The sequence below is a fragment of the Eulemur rufifrons genome, unplaced genomic scaffold (assembly GCF_041146395.1).
Source record: "Eulemur rufifrons isolate Redbay unplaced genomic scaffold, OSU_ERuf_1 scaffold_81, whole genome shotgun sequence".
Classification (NCBI taxonomy): Eukaryota; Metazoa; Chordata; class Mammalia; order Primates; family Lemuridae; genus Eulemur; species Eulemur rufifrons.
In genome coordinates, this window is record NW_027182863.1 from 1,005,929 (window position 1) to 1,021,765 (window position 15,837).

The 15,837-nt window shown below is 42.2% G+C and overlaps 1 pseudogene; it reads left to right on the plus strand.

Annotated features, from left to right (window-relative positions):
* The first annotated feature begins 421 nt into the window (after positions 1-421).
* On the plus strand, positions 422-15,416 carry LOC138379553 (RNA-binding protein 44-like; annotated as a pseudogene).
* The last annotated feature ends 421 nt before the right edge of the window (positions 15,417-15,837 follow it).

The following is a 15,837-nucleotide window of genomic DNA, read 5'->3' on the forward strand; positions in this document are numbered from 1 at the left end:
ACAAATTCTTCTATTGTTAAATTCGTTTTTTAAAAAACTCAGTTATCCACAAAGAATTAACAGATTCATAACTAGATTTTCATGTACTTAAATTTCTTATGTATTAATACTTTGCTTAAACAGTTTATACATTTAGTACTATATGATAATTCTTAAGGGCTTTATTTTCATTGCAATGGTACCAATGGTATAAGCTGCTTATTTAGGAAGAATAAATTATTTTTAAAAGTACAAGATGTAGATGTAACAATTTTTATAATCATACTTTTGGCTATAAAACAATATCTATTTTAAGTTGGGATTACGTTTTAGTCCCTGTCTCATTAAATTAACTAATTATGCATGAAAGCCAGTATAGTGTAGTATAGTATTTCTAAATTTCAGCTATTCATGTACCATCTTCACAATTTACCATAGCCCTATGTTACCTGTAATGTTATTCTGTATTTTTCTTTAAATGATTCTCCTTTTCACAAAAATTTAAGTGTGAAGAGTAATTCACTCTTACATATAAGAAAGAAATATTACTTCCCATAAATAAAAGATATACATAAGCATACACTAAATTAAATACATAACTGTTAAAGGTTAATGTTATTAATATTTATAATTCTCCCAAAGTTATCTATAGTACTTCTAGTGTGTTCTGCCACACTTTCCAAAATACTAGTGTTAGCACATAGTAACTATACACAGACTGGATTCAAATCCTAATTCTTGTTAACTGTGGCTTGGCGCAATGAGTTTCTTAGATTCAGTTTTCTCATTTGTGAAGTCAAGTTGATGGTTTTACTCTCATAGCCTTCATTATTGTACGGGCTAAACAATGCCAGTGAAGAGTGCCTGTCACATAGTAAGAGCGCAATAATTGCTAGTCCTTATTACTGTTTTTATTATCTTAATCCTCAGATATCTTTGTTATCTGACAGTAGTCATCCTAAACAAAATTCATCACCCAAGAAAGACGGTTTAAAAAATGGTGATATAAATGTAGACTTTGATCAACTGAAAGTTGATGATAAAAGTTAGTATAAAAATATCTTTCATAGTTGCCAGAAAACAGTCAAGGTTTAAAATATCTCTAGTGTTTATTCATTAAATCAAAATAAATATTTTTAATTGACTACAATGGCATCATTCTGATTGTGAATGTTAAGTATGTTCTTATTTTTGCTTGACTTGTCTTTAAAGTCACCTAATATATCCGATAATGCTGAATAATAATATGGACTTTTATTCTGCTTCATGTTTCCAATTTGAAAACTTTCTTTCCTGTGTCTAATTGTATCTCTGTAAATTGTGTACATTTTTTTAGTTTTCTCCTCTATGAAAAGAGATTATGGTCATTCTGAAAGATCATTAATTGTAATGATATAAAGAGCTGCAGCACTACTTAGTCCTTTTAAAGAAGTTTTCTCTTATTCTGTATATAAAGATAATGTCTTTTTTCCAATAAATGACAATTGAAAAATCAGAAAAGTAACAGTTTTAATAAACTGGGAATCAATATTAATTAAAGGGAAACTAGGAAGCTGATCACTCAAACTGAAAAGAACTTTTTATTCCAGGACTGCTGAAATCCGTTCTCACAAAAGCTTTATGCTTGATTCTCTTATTTTGCTTAATATTCATCTTTAGATTTGTATATAAAACAAGTAATTATAGTGATTCATCATGCTTTTTAGATAACTTTTCAGAGGGTTAAACATTGTAGGTAATTCATAGCTCGTTGTTTTCAATTTATGAGACTGTAGAAATTACCAAGAAATAAGTGAAGACTGGTTTGATGCTAAAGAAAACCTGACAGGAGGTGACTTCTCAGGAAGGAAAGAAAATCAAATAGAACAAGATAGATGGAATCTGAAGTTTACACTAGGTTGGTTTAACAATTTACTGAGGAATCCTAACCTATTTGTAAAATAATACTTACCTGCTTCTGGGTTGTGTTGGGTGCCTGAGCTGTTTTAATATTTTATTCCTGTTGGTGGCTTTTCTTTATACAAAATGAGAAATTGGACAGTTGGAGGTCAACTTTTTAAAGAACAGAAAATTGCTAAAAGCTTAAACCCAAGATTTAGTTAGCAAGTAGATAAGCTGCATTCTTTTCCACTGAGCCCTCACTGGACACTTTCCAGGTGTGGTTACCTGGTGAACAAAACCACCTTCTCAGTTTTCCTCAGGTGACCAGTACTAATCTATCAAATCGGTATTAGTGATGGAAACTATTTGCTTTCCCTCACTTTAATAATTTCATTTATTTCAGGAGTGTTTTCATCTTTAGATAGTCCTTAAATGTTTATAATAGTTAGAATAATCACAGGCACTAGAGAAAATTCTATCATTTCTTGTGATAGTTATGCTACCTCTCTTTATTTTTATCTGTATGTTTCTGTGGGTTTTTAATTTTCCATATTAGTGATGGTTTTATTTTTTTCTGCTTGTATAAATAATGGCTTATTAAGATTTTTAAATAAAATATGAAAATATAAGAAAATTAAAATTACCTGAAGTTTCTCCAACCTGCAGTAATCACTATGAATATTTTAGTGAGCATTTCAATGCATTTCTTTATGCATATATTAATACATATACACAACTTAAAATAGTATATCATCTGGTTTAATTGTAACTTTTTTTCTTTCCTTGCATTATTTTCCACCATATCACTTGTCACAATACTGTGTGTTTTGCTTACTTGATACTTGATTGATTACTGGGTTCACTGCCTTCCCACCCTTACATACTAGCTCAGCAAGATCAGGGATTTTTGTTCACTGCCAAGTACAGCGTGCAGCCCATAGGGTATCCAGTAGATATTTTGCATTGAATTAGTGAAGGGTTAGGTGATGGGTGTAATGTATACCTTCTGACTCCTTTAGTGTACTATAGCTCTTTACTGCTTTTTCACTGCAATATAAAAATGTAAAGCTAGGTAGTTTCACTATTTTGTCTGTAGAATACATTTATAATCCAAAGAGATTAACAAATTAAATGAAGTAAGTTAATGAAGAAGGTTGGGTATTAATTACCTAAAGATGAAAGACTCTGCCTGAATTCTAGCACTAATACTTAACAGATTTGTGACCTAAACTCCTATGACCTCAGTATCATCATCTGTAAAATGGAAATAATAATATCTCCCTCACGGGGTGGTTGGGAGAATCATGTGAGGTGATGTGTATATAAAGTGCTTAGCATGTTGCCTGGAGCAGAGCATTCAATAAGTGCTAGGCTACTCTTGTTACTATTACTACTTAATGAACACAATACAATTTACAAATCTCCCATTATTATTTAAAAATTATTAAAACATAAGTAAAAGTACTCATGGATTCATTCAACAATATTTGTGTACTCCCTCTGTGCCAGGTATAGGATTTGCTAGTAATTCAAGTCTCAATTTAGTGAATCTTTGATTTCAGACCAGGTTCCCTTCACAATATTGACTATGAGATGACAGTCTAAGAATTTTGAATTTTTTTGTCAAGCAAGAAAAAAAATTATCTATAATCCTAGTATTTCTGGTTTCCAAAATCATGCTGTCTAACTCAAGTAATTTGTCTATTTTTTTCTTATGTGCTCTTAACATTATCACAAGCTATATAATACCTGCTGTTGATATTTGTCTGATTGAAACGTTTTCTTGGTGCGTTATTTCCCCAACAAAGGTGTAAGGTTTCTTTGAAGTAGCCGGCGCCAGAGAAAGAAAGACGAACAGAATTGAAAAGGGGAAAGCAACGAGGCTTTATTAGGGTGCTCCCGGGCGAAGTTTGTGGGCCCCGTGAGAGAGAGACCTGAGAAGTCGCGTGGCACAGAAGTTTGAGTGGGTTTTTATATGTCCTTAGGGTTGGGGGATGGGAGCTTCTTCGGCCAGGAGATGTGGGCGCCAGGAGTAAGGAATTTCTTTGTTTAAGTTTTGGGGCGGGTACCGAGGGACAGGAGGAGCCGCCTCTTTTTTCATTAGGGAAGGGAGGGGTGCCTGCCACCAGCCTTACATTCCGGCCTTTTAGTGATAATAGGGTGTCGTGGTCTTTCTAGCTACTTCCTGCTTTTGAGGGGCATAGTGGGGGCTATAGGCCGGAGTCAGCTGGTGGAGGGGTAACTTGGAAGGGGAGGGTAGGGGTGAAGAAGCATCTGGTTTACTGCTACTCTGGATAATTTCTGCAGGCGGCATTGGAGAAACTGAGCCAGAGAAGTCGGTTGTCTCTGCAGGGAAGTTAGTGACGTGGACGACGTGGTTTCCAGGGATAGCTGTAGGCGATCTGTAAAGTCTTGGGCAGGAATAACACTGTGGCCCAGGGCGCCTCCCACAAGCCCTGAGGCTGCGATGGAGGAGACCAAGTTGAGACCTATCATGACTGGCAAGAAGATGGCTCGTTTTGAGCGGGGTCCCGGGAGAAGCCACCCAAATTCAAACTCACCGTATAGAGTTAATTGAGGGACGACCATGACAGGGAAACAAAGACCCGGGGTGGACGTATTGACGTAGCGGGTAAGTGTTCCGTTGCACCAGAAGAACTGTCCCGGAGCAGAAGAGGTGATCATGGTCATAGTATGGTTAGTGAGACAGCGTCCATGAAGTTGTATGTTGGGGTCAGTGAGGGTGGTGAGAAAGCATATGTGATCCACATAAGGTGGTCTGTGGGCTCAGGTTCCCATAGGAGAACTCGAGTGAGTGGAGTGGAGCATGAGGGACCCGATGAGGGAGTCTTTTAAGGGTAAGAAAAGTTTAGGGGAACAGCGGCCAGTAGGGAGTCACTGAAGGGAGGCACAGAGGAAACAGTGGGAGACATTACAGATTATTTTAGAGGAGTTTTAAGAAGGCGAGGGTATGTTGAATAATATTTAGCCAGGAGGTAAGAGGGGGATGTTTAGGGTGGCAGGAAAGTTGTCCTGCTAGAGTTGGTTCTGCTTCCAGCATATTGATAGATATTTGAACCTGTGTCTGGTGGGCCAGGACGTATTCACGGCTGACGTGAATAGTCGCTGAAGGGTAATAGTCGTGTATTTTTCAGTATACTTTTCCTGTGACTTTAATTTTCCAACGCTGGTCTCAAGGGTCGAGGATATCTGTGTGAGAGATATCTGAGTCGGTCTCTGGAGGCTGAGGTAGGTATCTGTCTGCGTGGGCCCGGAGAAGTTGTCTGAGGGAGAGAGATGGGAGATGGGAGGCCAAAGGTGGGGGCCGGGCTGGAAGATGGTGGCTAATGAGAAAAGGCCGGCCGTACATGAGTTTGAAAGGGCTAAGGTAGGTAGGATGTCGGGGGGCTGTCCTGATCCGGGTGAGAGCTAAGGGCAAAAGGTCAAGCCATGCTTGGTGGGTCTCAATAATGAGTTTGGTGAGGTGGTCTTTGATTAGTCTGTTAGCCTTTTTAACCTTTCCTGAGGACTGAGGCCTGCAGGGAACATGAAGTTTTCACTCGACATGGAGAGCCTCACAGACCTGATGAACAACCTTAGAAACAAAAGCAGGGCCACTGTCAGACTGAATGGAGGAAGGAAGGCCGAAGCGTGGGATAATTTCAGTAATGAGAGTGGAGGCAACAACAGCAGCAGTTTCATTGGCAGTGGGAAAGGCTTTAACCCACCCCATAAAGGTATTTACCAGTGTTAAAAGATATTTGAAACGCCTGTGAGGTGGCATATGAGTGAAATTGACCTGCCAGTCTTGTCCGGGGAGGTGACCACGCATCTGGTGAGTGGATACAGGGGGTTTGAAGCCCCTTGAGGGTTAACAGAGGCACAGATGTCACAGTTCGAGCAAACAGTTTTGATGAGAGAATACAGGGCAGGGTGTGAAAATAGAGGCTGTAAGAGGTGGAAGGGGCCCTTAGTGCCAATATGAGGTGAAGAGTGGACCTGGCCAATGAGTTTTAGGGCCCGTGCCTTAGGGAGAGCCAGCTTGCCGTCCTTAGGAAGGACCCACCCTTCAGTGGTGGTTGATCTCACTTGGGTGAGAAGGCTGTTGCGCTCCTCTGGAGTGTAGCGAGGCTGGAGGGAAGGAATGGAAAGGAAAAGAAGAGGAGCCGGACTAGGATGTTTTGGGGATGTTAGACTATGGGCAACAGTATTAGCATAGTTGTTTCCCTTAGTGACGGGGGACCCGTCCGTCTGGTGTCCCTTGCAGTGTATGATAGCTAATTGGGTGGGTAACTGAAGGGCCTCCAGGAGACTGGGGATAAGGGTGGTGTTAATAACAGGGGAGCCCTTGGTGGAGAGAAAGCCCCGTTCTCTCCATATGGCAGCATGGCAGTGAGCCATCATAAACACATATTTGGAGTCTGTGTAAATATTTACACTCCTGCCTAGGACTAGGTGTAAGGCTCAGGTGAGAGCAATGAGTTCTGCCTTTTGGGAGGTGGTGCCCTCCGGAAGTCGGGAGGCTTCTATTACCTGAGAGGCAGAGACAATGGCATAGGCTGCCCGGCGTTTGCCGTCCTCACCTGTGACAGAGCTGCCATCAACAAAGAAAGTTAACTCCGCTGTAGGAAGTGGCTTGTCTAACAGATCAGGTCTACAAGTAGTGGAGACTTCAACCATTTCTGAGCAGGAGTGTGAGGACAGGGTAAACAGGGAATGGGGAGCAGAGTGGCAGGGTTTAGAGTCGGGGACTGTGATAAAGTAATGGTGGGATTTTCAATAAAAAAGAGATGGAATTCCTGTAGTCTAGACGGGGTGAGGAGGGCTAAAGAGCGGTCAGTCAGAAGGTCCTGTAAACGGTGGGTGAAGAAGACATATAAGTTCTGTCCCAGGGAGAGTTTCAGGGCCTCCCTGGTGAGAGCAGTGGCTGCTGCTAAGGAGCGGAGGCAGGGTGGCCAGCCACGGACCATGGTGTCCAGCTGTTTGGATAAGTAGGCCACTGGGGTGGAAATGGGAGTAGGTCCCAGAGGTTGGGTAAGGACGCCGAGGGTCAGGCCCTGGCGCTCATCCGTGTAGAGGTTAAAGGGTTTTTCAGGATGAGGGAGTCTTAGAGGGGGTGCTTGTAGGAGAGAGTCTCGAAGTTTTAGGAATGTGCGAGAGACAGCCTGAGGGTTTAAGAGAGGGCCAGCAGAGGCATCACGTGCTGCCTCATAGAGGGGTTTGGCAAGGAGAGAAAAGTGAGGATCCAGTGTTGGAAGAAACCAACAAACCCAAGGAAGGATAGAATTTGTTCCGCAGTGGTGGGAGGCTGGAGGTCGCGGAGGGCCTGCTGGCACTCAACAGTGAGATGACGGGAAGTGGGGGTGAGACTAAGTCCAAGGTAAGTGACAGTAGGCTTAGACAGCTGAGCTTTGGAGGGGGACACCTGGTAGCCCTTAGGGGCAAGGAAGTTGAGTAGAGAGGCAGTGTGTGTGTGGCTGTCGGAGTATGAGGGGCTGCAGAGTAATAAATCGTCCACATATTGGAGGACAGTGCTTGGTTGTAAGGGGCACTGAAGAAGATCCTGGGTGAGAGCCTGACCAAAGAGGTGGGGGCTGTCCCTGAACCCCTGGGGCAGGACAGTCCAAGTGAGTTGTTGAGACATGTTCGTGTCGGGATCTTCCCATGTAAAGGCAAAGAGATTGTAGCTGGCTGGGTCTAAAGGAATGGTGAAGAAAGCATCCTTGAGGTCCAGGACAGAAAAATGGGTGGTGGAGGGTGGAATATGAGAGAGTAAAGTGTAGGGATTAGGCACCACAGGGTGTATGGGGACAACTGCCTCGTTAATGAGTCTGAGGTCCTGGACTAGCCGGTATGAGCCATTTGGCTTTCTTACCGGGAGAATGGGTGTGTTATAGGGAGAGTCAGCTGGAATCAAAAGTTTTTCGAGCAGAAGACGTTCCATGATGGGTTTTAGACCTCCGCGGTGGGTTGGTGAAATAGGGAACTGTGGCCGGGAAGGGAAGGATGAGGGGTCTTTGAGTCGAATGAGGACGGGGGTGTGGTGTGTGGCCATCACTGGGGTGGAGGTGTCCCAAACCTGGGGGTCTACGAGTTCTGGTGGGAGGAGGTATGTAGGACTCGGTAAAGCGGGAGAGGCTGGGGGTGGAGCTGAGGAATCTGGAGAGAGAGAGAGAGAAGAAGGAGGGTGGAAGTTCCAGAGGAAAAGTGGAGGGTGGTTCCCAGCTTGGTTAGTAAGTCCCTTCCCAAAAGTGGAGTGGGACAGGAGGGCATGATAAGGAAGGAATGGGTGATGGGACGGTCATCTATTAGACAAGTTAGGGGACCGGTGGTGGGGGGTCGAGAGGGATTGCCGTCAATACCCATGACCGACACCTGGGAAGGATAGGTAGGGCCTGAAAAGGAAGGCAGGACAGAGTAGGTAGCCCCCGTGTCAACCAGAAAGGACACTGCCTTACCTGCTACCTTGATTGTTACCCTGGGCTCAGTGCGGGTGATGGGGTCATTGAGTCGGGGTCTCTTCAGTCTTCGGCAGCCAGACCCCAAGCTGCCATCGGCAGGTCTAGGGTTGGAAGGACTGACCCTCCGGACTTCTGTCCCAAGGGGAAGTCACTTTTCCAGTGTCCCTCTTGACCACAGCCGGGCAAGGGGTCGTGGGCGGAAGTGGCTGCCGGCACCACTTGTCCCAGTGGCCTTCCTTACCACACTTGAAGTAGGTGCCTGGCGGAGCGCGGCTGGTCACCTTAGACGAGGTCGATGGCTTCTCGGGTCTCCCCGGCCTCAGGGCTGCAAACAAGGCTTGGGCCTGCAGGTGTGCCTTTTGGCGGACACGGGCCTCCCTTTGGGCCTCTGCCTGTTCATCTCGGGAATTGAAGACTTTAAATGCCATATTCACTAGGTCTCGGATAGGGGTCTCAGGGCCCTCCTCTGCCTTTTTTGTGTTTCTTTCTGATGTCGGGGAGAACTGAGTAATAAAGTGAGTTGTAAGGACAGCAGTCCCCGCGGGGGAGGTAGGCTCTAGGCGGGTATATTGGATAAGGGCGTCTGTAAGGCGGCTGAGAAAGGCCGCAGGGTTTTTGTCTGCCTGTTGAGTGATTTCCCTGAGTTTAGGCACTTTTCAATCTGAGAAGGGTCAGAAAGGGAGAAGGGAGCATGTACGCGTACAAGCCCTTCGGCGCCTGCCACCTCCCGTAAGGGACAGAGGAGGGGCTGGTCCGAGGGTTTGCGTGGGAGCGAGTGTGCTGGCTGACGGGAGACGTCGGTGGCGAGGGGCTGGGCGGTGTGGGAGGATGGGCGGGCGCCTGTGGGTGTGGTGGGGGTCGAGTCGGGGGGGAGGTCTGAGGGAGCCGGGTGGATCAGAGAAAGCAGAAGGGGCGTCTGAAGGGACGTCTGGGGGAGAGTTAGAGGGAGAAGAGGCGGAGGGGGGTGGGGGATCCAGCACAAGGAGGACCTGTGCTGGGTGGCAGGTCAGACAGAGAGAAGGACGGGAGCGCAAACAGAAAAAGGCTTGGACATATGGGATCTCCGACTATTTGCCATTCCTGTGACAAAAGTTATTAAGGTCTTGCAGAATATTGAAACTGAAAGTCCCATTTTCAGGCCATTGGGAGTCACTGTCCAATTTATACATTGGCCAGGCAGTGTTGCAGTAAAGAATGAGGCGCTTGGGCCGGATGCCTAAATCCAGGGCCTTCAGATTGGCCAGCAGACACCCCAGGGGCATCTCATGGGGAATTTTGGTCACCCATGTCACCTCAACCCTGATGGGGAAACAGCCAGAAACAGTATCCTGGCTATGGAGGCAGCAAAAGCCTGGGGGGACGTCTCTGCCCGAGACTAGTGTGCCGGCATGGAAAGGGGTGAGAGGAATTCAGGCGTCCCCGAATAGCCTCAGCCCCGGAACAGGGGAGCCTCCGACGTGGGCCCACGGTTTAACGGAGAGGGAACAGATTCCCGGAAGGAACGGAGGCTCCTGGGGGGTCCGGGTTGGGATAACACGGGGTGACTCACCCAGGCCGAGGTCGTCAATCAGGGACTGGAAGGCAGTCAGCAGAGGTCCTGATCTGGAAAGTGAGAGTTCTGGGAAGGGGGTGGTGCAGCCAAAGGCCCCTCCCGGGTTTCGGCACCAAATGTAAGGTTTCTTTGAAGTAGCCGGCGCCAGAGAAAGACAGACGAACAGAATTGAAAAGGGGAAAGCAACGAGGCTTTATTAGGGCGCTCCTGGGCGAAGTTCGCGGGCCCCGTGAGAGAAAGGCCCGAGAAGTCGTGTGGCACAGAAGTTTGAGTGGGTTTTTATATGTCCTTAGGGTTGGGGGAATGGGAGCTTCTTCGGCCAGGAGATGTGGCGCCAGGAGTAAGGAATTTCTTTAAGTTTTGGGGCGGGTACCGAGGGACAGGAGGAGCCGCCTCTTTTTTCATTAGGGAAGGGAGAGGTGCCTGCCACCAGCCTTACAAAAGGAATGTGTGTAAAGAAGTCTCTGAAACCACTAGCTCTAGCCAGCACTAACACTAAGGAGTTAAGATCCTGTGTACATCCAGTGTTCTCATAGCACTTCTCTGAACCAGGGACAAATGACAGACTTTTTTAGTCATGACGTACAGTCAGCCCGTGGGTTCTGTATTCATGGATTCAACCAACTTTCTTGTCATTATTTCCTAAACAACGCAGCATAACAACTATTTACATAGAATTTACATTGCGTTAGGTATTATGAGTAATCTAGAGGTAATTTAAGGTGTATAGGAGGATGTGTGTGGATTATATGCAAATACTATGCCATTTTATATAAGGGATTTGAGCATCCTCAGATCTTGGTATCCACAGGGAGTCCTAGAACCAGTCCCCCAGGGATACCAAAGGACAGCTGTAACTGATTACTCCGTTTAGATGTAATTTATTCATTTGAGCTATGAGAGACTTAATATCAACTAATCCATACCCATTTATTTTTCAAGATGATATGATTAAGGCCCAGATATCTTAACACTGTACTCTAGGCTTTTGGTCTTCAGTCTGGTCATGCTGATATTTGTTGATAACTTTTTGATAAGCTTTGTGATAGTAAAAAGAAACCATGAAATATTTAGCAAGTTTTCATTTTCTCTGAAACATCTCAATACAATGATGATCATTTCTGTGGTATATTCTGTTTTTCTACAAGCAGAAATGTATGCTGAACCCTTACGAAGAGATGAAGGTTATTTGGTACATGTTGGTGGTCTCTGCCCTTCAGTATCTGAGGTATGCCAAAATTTCTTTTTGAACTTCATATTATTTCTCTTGACTGAAGGTCTCATTTCCAGAAATACCTAGTTTCTGAAATTTCAATTTATGATTCTTCTACTAACTACAGGTGTGTTTCCCAAATTCAGTGCAATGTGCATTACTGTGTGCCTGCTGCTCACTAGAGGTTCTGTGCCAGACATCAGCCACAGTGGGGATAAAGTCAAAGGCCATTCCCACAGGAGGATCCCAGGCTAGTATAGGGGGCCATGCAGACAAATAGTTGCAGTCATTATAGACAAATAGCTGCAGTCATTAGTTCGTGCTGTTCTTAATCAGATCTTTCTTGGATTGTACTTTGTAGCTTGTTACTTGTGTTATGTAGCAGACTGACTGACTTTCGTGTACTTTATCTTGTTACGCGCTGTTTCACAGGGAATGTAGAGTGCCTTAGTTAAGGAGAACGGGCTCCAGAAAGAGATAACTTTGGCTCAATTCCCAGGTCTGTCAGCAACTTGATGAATAAATTTGGGCAATTTACTTGACCTTTTTGTACCTCAGCCTCCTCTTTGTCTATAAAGTGAGGTCAATAGTACTGTCATAGCGATGTTGTGAAACTACTATGAGTTAAGTATGTAAAGCACTAGGAGTAAAGCCTGGCACATAGTAGATGCTCAGAAAATTGTATTCTATTATTTCTGATTTTAATTACTTTTCAGATGACACTTGTATACTTTTTAGGTAGATAGCTACATCATCTATATATAATCTCTTCCAATCTGTATGTTGCTACTTTCTATTTTGTGACATTGTCAGATCATTCAAATCACAGTGGTGACGGAAATACCTTTACTGTCTGCTGATAAAAAATGATGGCTATTCATTTCAGATATGAAAATCTTTATCAATTAAGAGAGAATCCTGTTTATAGTTGGGGTTGAAATTTGTTAAAAAATACGGTTTAATTTTATTTAATGGAGTCACCTAAGAGTATATGCTTTCTAAATTTTACTCATTAATGTGGTATTAATACATTTCATTAAAGCAGTATTATAATCCTAGTAGTATTACCTGATGTGAAAGATTCTTTTAGTATCTTGTTGAATCCTTAAAACAAACTGTGGGGTTTTCTTTTCTTAAGTATTATACATGCTGTGTGGAAATTTAGAAAATACAATTAAATGCAAAAATACAAGGAGGTTATAAAAAATTATCCATAGTCCCATCATTTGAAAACAACCACTTTTCAGATTTGTTATGTACCCTTCCACTGACACTCTCTAGGTCTGGTGCTTTTATAGGAATAGCTCTTGCCTGACTTTCTCAATTATATGGTTAAAGTTCTGATTCGATGTTCCAACTTTTTGTTTTTTTTTTTTTTGGTCTAAATATTTCCCAACAACAAGGCCATAAAGATATTCTCTTAAATATTCTGGCAAACGTTTTAAATTTTGACTTTCACATTGCAAGCCTTTGAGTCATCTGGAGGTTGTTTGAACATAGGAATTAATTTTAACTTTTTTAGTATAAATAGTCCCCAGATTGCTAATCTCTGCAACTTTATCATATATCAGCTTTGCAAATGTTTTACATTAAATTTTAATATAAAATTAATAGGAGATAATTCATGAGAAATGCTTAGTGTCTTTTATTTCTCATCTTTAATTTGGTTTTTATTTAGTTATCCTAAATAAACATTGTTCCTGATTTCAAGCTAAGTATATCAACCTTTTTTTTTTTTCCCCAGACAGAGTCTCACTCTGTTGCCCAGGCTAGAGTGCCGTGGCATCAGCCTAGCTCACAGCAACCTCAGACTCCTGGGCTCAAGGGATCCTCCTGCCTCAGCCTCCTGAGTAGCTAGGACTACAGGCATGTGCCACCATGCCCGGCTAATTTTTTCTATATATATATTTTTAGCTGTCCATATGATTTCTTTCTATTTTTAGTAGAGATGGGGTCTCGCTCTTGCTCAGGCTGGTCTCGAACTCCTGACCTTGAGTGATTCACCTGCCTTGGCCTCCCAGGGTGCTAGGATCACAGATGTGAGCTACTGCACCCGGCTTAATATATCAACCTTTATAAGAGCATTTATTGTTGTGAAAACTATATTTGAGTCAGTGGTTACAAAATTAAGTTTGAGGTAATTTAAAGTCAATGAAAAACCTTTTGGTTTTCTGCTTTTCTATTTCAGGTATGCAACTCTTGCTTTCCAAAAAAAACCACAAAAAACGGTGATCTAAAGATGGCTGTGAAGGAAATGAATGGTGCCAAAAAGGTGGGGGCCTGCTGCTTTCCAGTCTTTTTTTTCTTCTTTATTCTTGAATAGTGCTACTCTTTAAGTAACTAATTATTATACTTTCATCACTTTTTATAGCTAATGTTATCTCATAATTATTAAAACCATAAAAGGTAGTCATTTTATTTTTTTATGCCCTCATCTGTACCTCACTGAGGTTTTTGTTTTTTTTTTTTTTTTTTGAGACAGAGTCTCACTTTGTTGCCCAGGCTAGAGTGAGTGCCGTGGCATCAGCTTAGCTTACAGCAACCTCAGACTCCTCAGCTTAAGCAATCCTACTGCCTCAGCCTCCCTAGTAGCTGGGACTACAGGCATGCGCCACTATGCCCGGCTAATTTTTCTATATATATTTTTAGTTGTCCGTATAATTTCTTTCTATTTTTAGTAGAGATGGGGTCTTGCTCTTGCTCAGGCTGGTCTCGAACTCCTGACCTTGAGCGATCCACCTGCCTCGGCCTCCCAGAGTGCTAGGATTACAGGTGTGAGCCACCGCGCCCGGCCCTCACTGAGGTTTTAAACACGATGTGGAAAATGATGGAGGTTTGCTCTGCCTCCTGCTCATCCTGTGACTCTGCGAGAGCTACCTCACTCTCTGAGCTTTTTGTCTTAAAATGAGGATAATAGTTCTTATCTCAAATATTTATAAGTTTAAATGAGCTTAATATGGAAAAATTCTTAGTACAATGTACTGAGGATGTACTCAGTAAGTACAGCTATTATCATTGCTATTACATACCAGTAATTTGGCTTTTTCTTGGAGAGCTCATTTTTTCTGTGGTTTCAACTATCACATTCCAATCTTTTCACTTATTTACTGAACAAAGAGTTATTACATACCAACTGTGTACATTGTTCTAGGAACTGGGAAAGCAACAGTGAACAAAATAGACAAAAATCTGTGCTTTTATATGAAGCTTAAATCTAGTGGGAGAGATAATGGCAATAATTAAAATGTAAGATTCTGGTGTGACAGAGCTAATATTTTATGTATTTTGCCCTGACTTTTCATCTAGGATTTAAAGTCTGAGCCCTTCCTTTGTTGAATTTTTGCAGGATTTACAGTGGTTTCGCACCATTTATAGTCTATTTGCATGGTTATTGGTAACTAATTTATCATTTTAATTTTATCTTTCACAAGTGAAGGAGGCTGCACTTTATATTACTAGTCCCCCCTCCCCTCATAACCAGTGATACAATTCTGGGCATGTAGTTTGTGTTCATTACATAAAGTATTTAGTAAATAAAATATGGAATATTTATAATTATTCTTGAGACCAAACTTTATCAGGTGGGTTGGTTATGTCCTGTCTTTGGGAGGATTGAGAAAATAGTTACACCATGTGCTGTGTTCTGGGGTTCAGAGGAAGAATCCCAGTTGAGGAAGGCTGATTTAGACATAGTCTCATAGACTTTATCATTACTATAAAAAAGGCTGATTTAGACATAGTCTCATAGACTTTATCATTACTATAAAAAATTATGTTGGCATGTTTTCTTAATACATAGCCCTGAACACCACTGAAGTAAATTTACTTGGTATAAATAATCTTAAAGTAAAAATTTCAGAGCAATTTATTTCATTTAAAATTTTAAAATTTATTTTAACTGAATAAGCTGGATTATCACTATGTCATGGTATTAAGAAAACTTTTAAAATGCTTATTTAGGGTTTCAAGAATTGTAAACAAATTCAATCTGCTGCATTATTACCTGATGCACCTTTTAGATTCATACCTCCAAATACATTGAACTTGCGTAGCTTCACCAAGATCATGAAGTGACTGGCTGAACTACATCCAGAAGTCAGCAGGTAAGAACTAAAATTATATTTTAATTGGTTTTAAGCTTTTTATGTAAAAGCATAGTTCCATTCAATAACTTAGCTATAGTCAGATTGTGTTACTTTGGAAAAGACAAATGCTCGCATATGTTTTCACTTTGCCTAGAGACCATATTATAGAAGCTCTTCAGGAAGTAAGAATAAATCCTAAAGGGTTTCTGAATGGCTTATCTGTTAATACTATTGTGGAAATGACTTCATCCATTCTGAAAAACTCTGTTTTTATTCCTAACTGGAAGCAGAGATCATACAACATGTTCTTTTTTATTTAAATATTACTTTAAAATTTTAAGCTATTTATTTCTTTTTTCACATAAAATGAATATTAACTTAAAAATATTACTATTAATATAAAACCATTACCCCAAAATTGCTTGGTTTAACATTCGTCATCTCACAGTTTGCAGATTAAGATTCAAGGCTGGCTTAGCTGGGTAGTTTGCGTTCAGAGTCTTTCATGTTGCAGTAAAGAAGTTGGCCTGGACCGTAGTCATCCAGAGGCCACACTGAGCCTGGAGAGTCTTCTAAGATGGCTCATTCACATGGCTGTTGGCAAGAGGCCTCAATGCCTTACTGCATGGGCCTCTCCACAGGACTCTTTGAATGCCTTTAGATTGT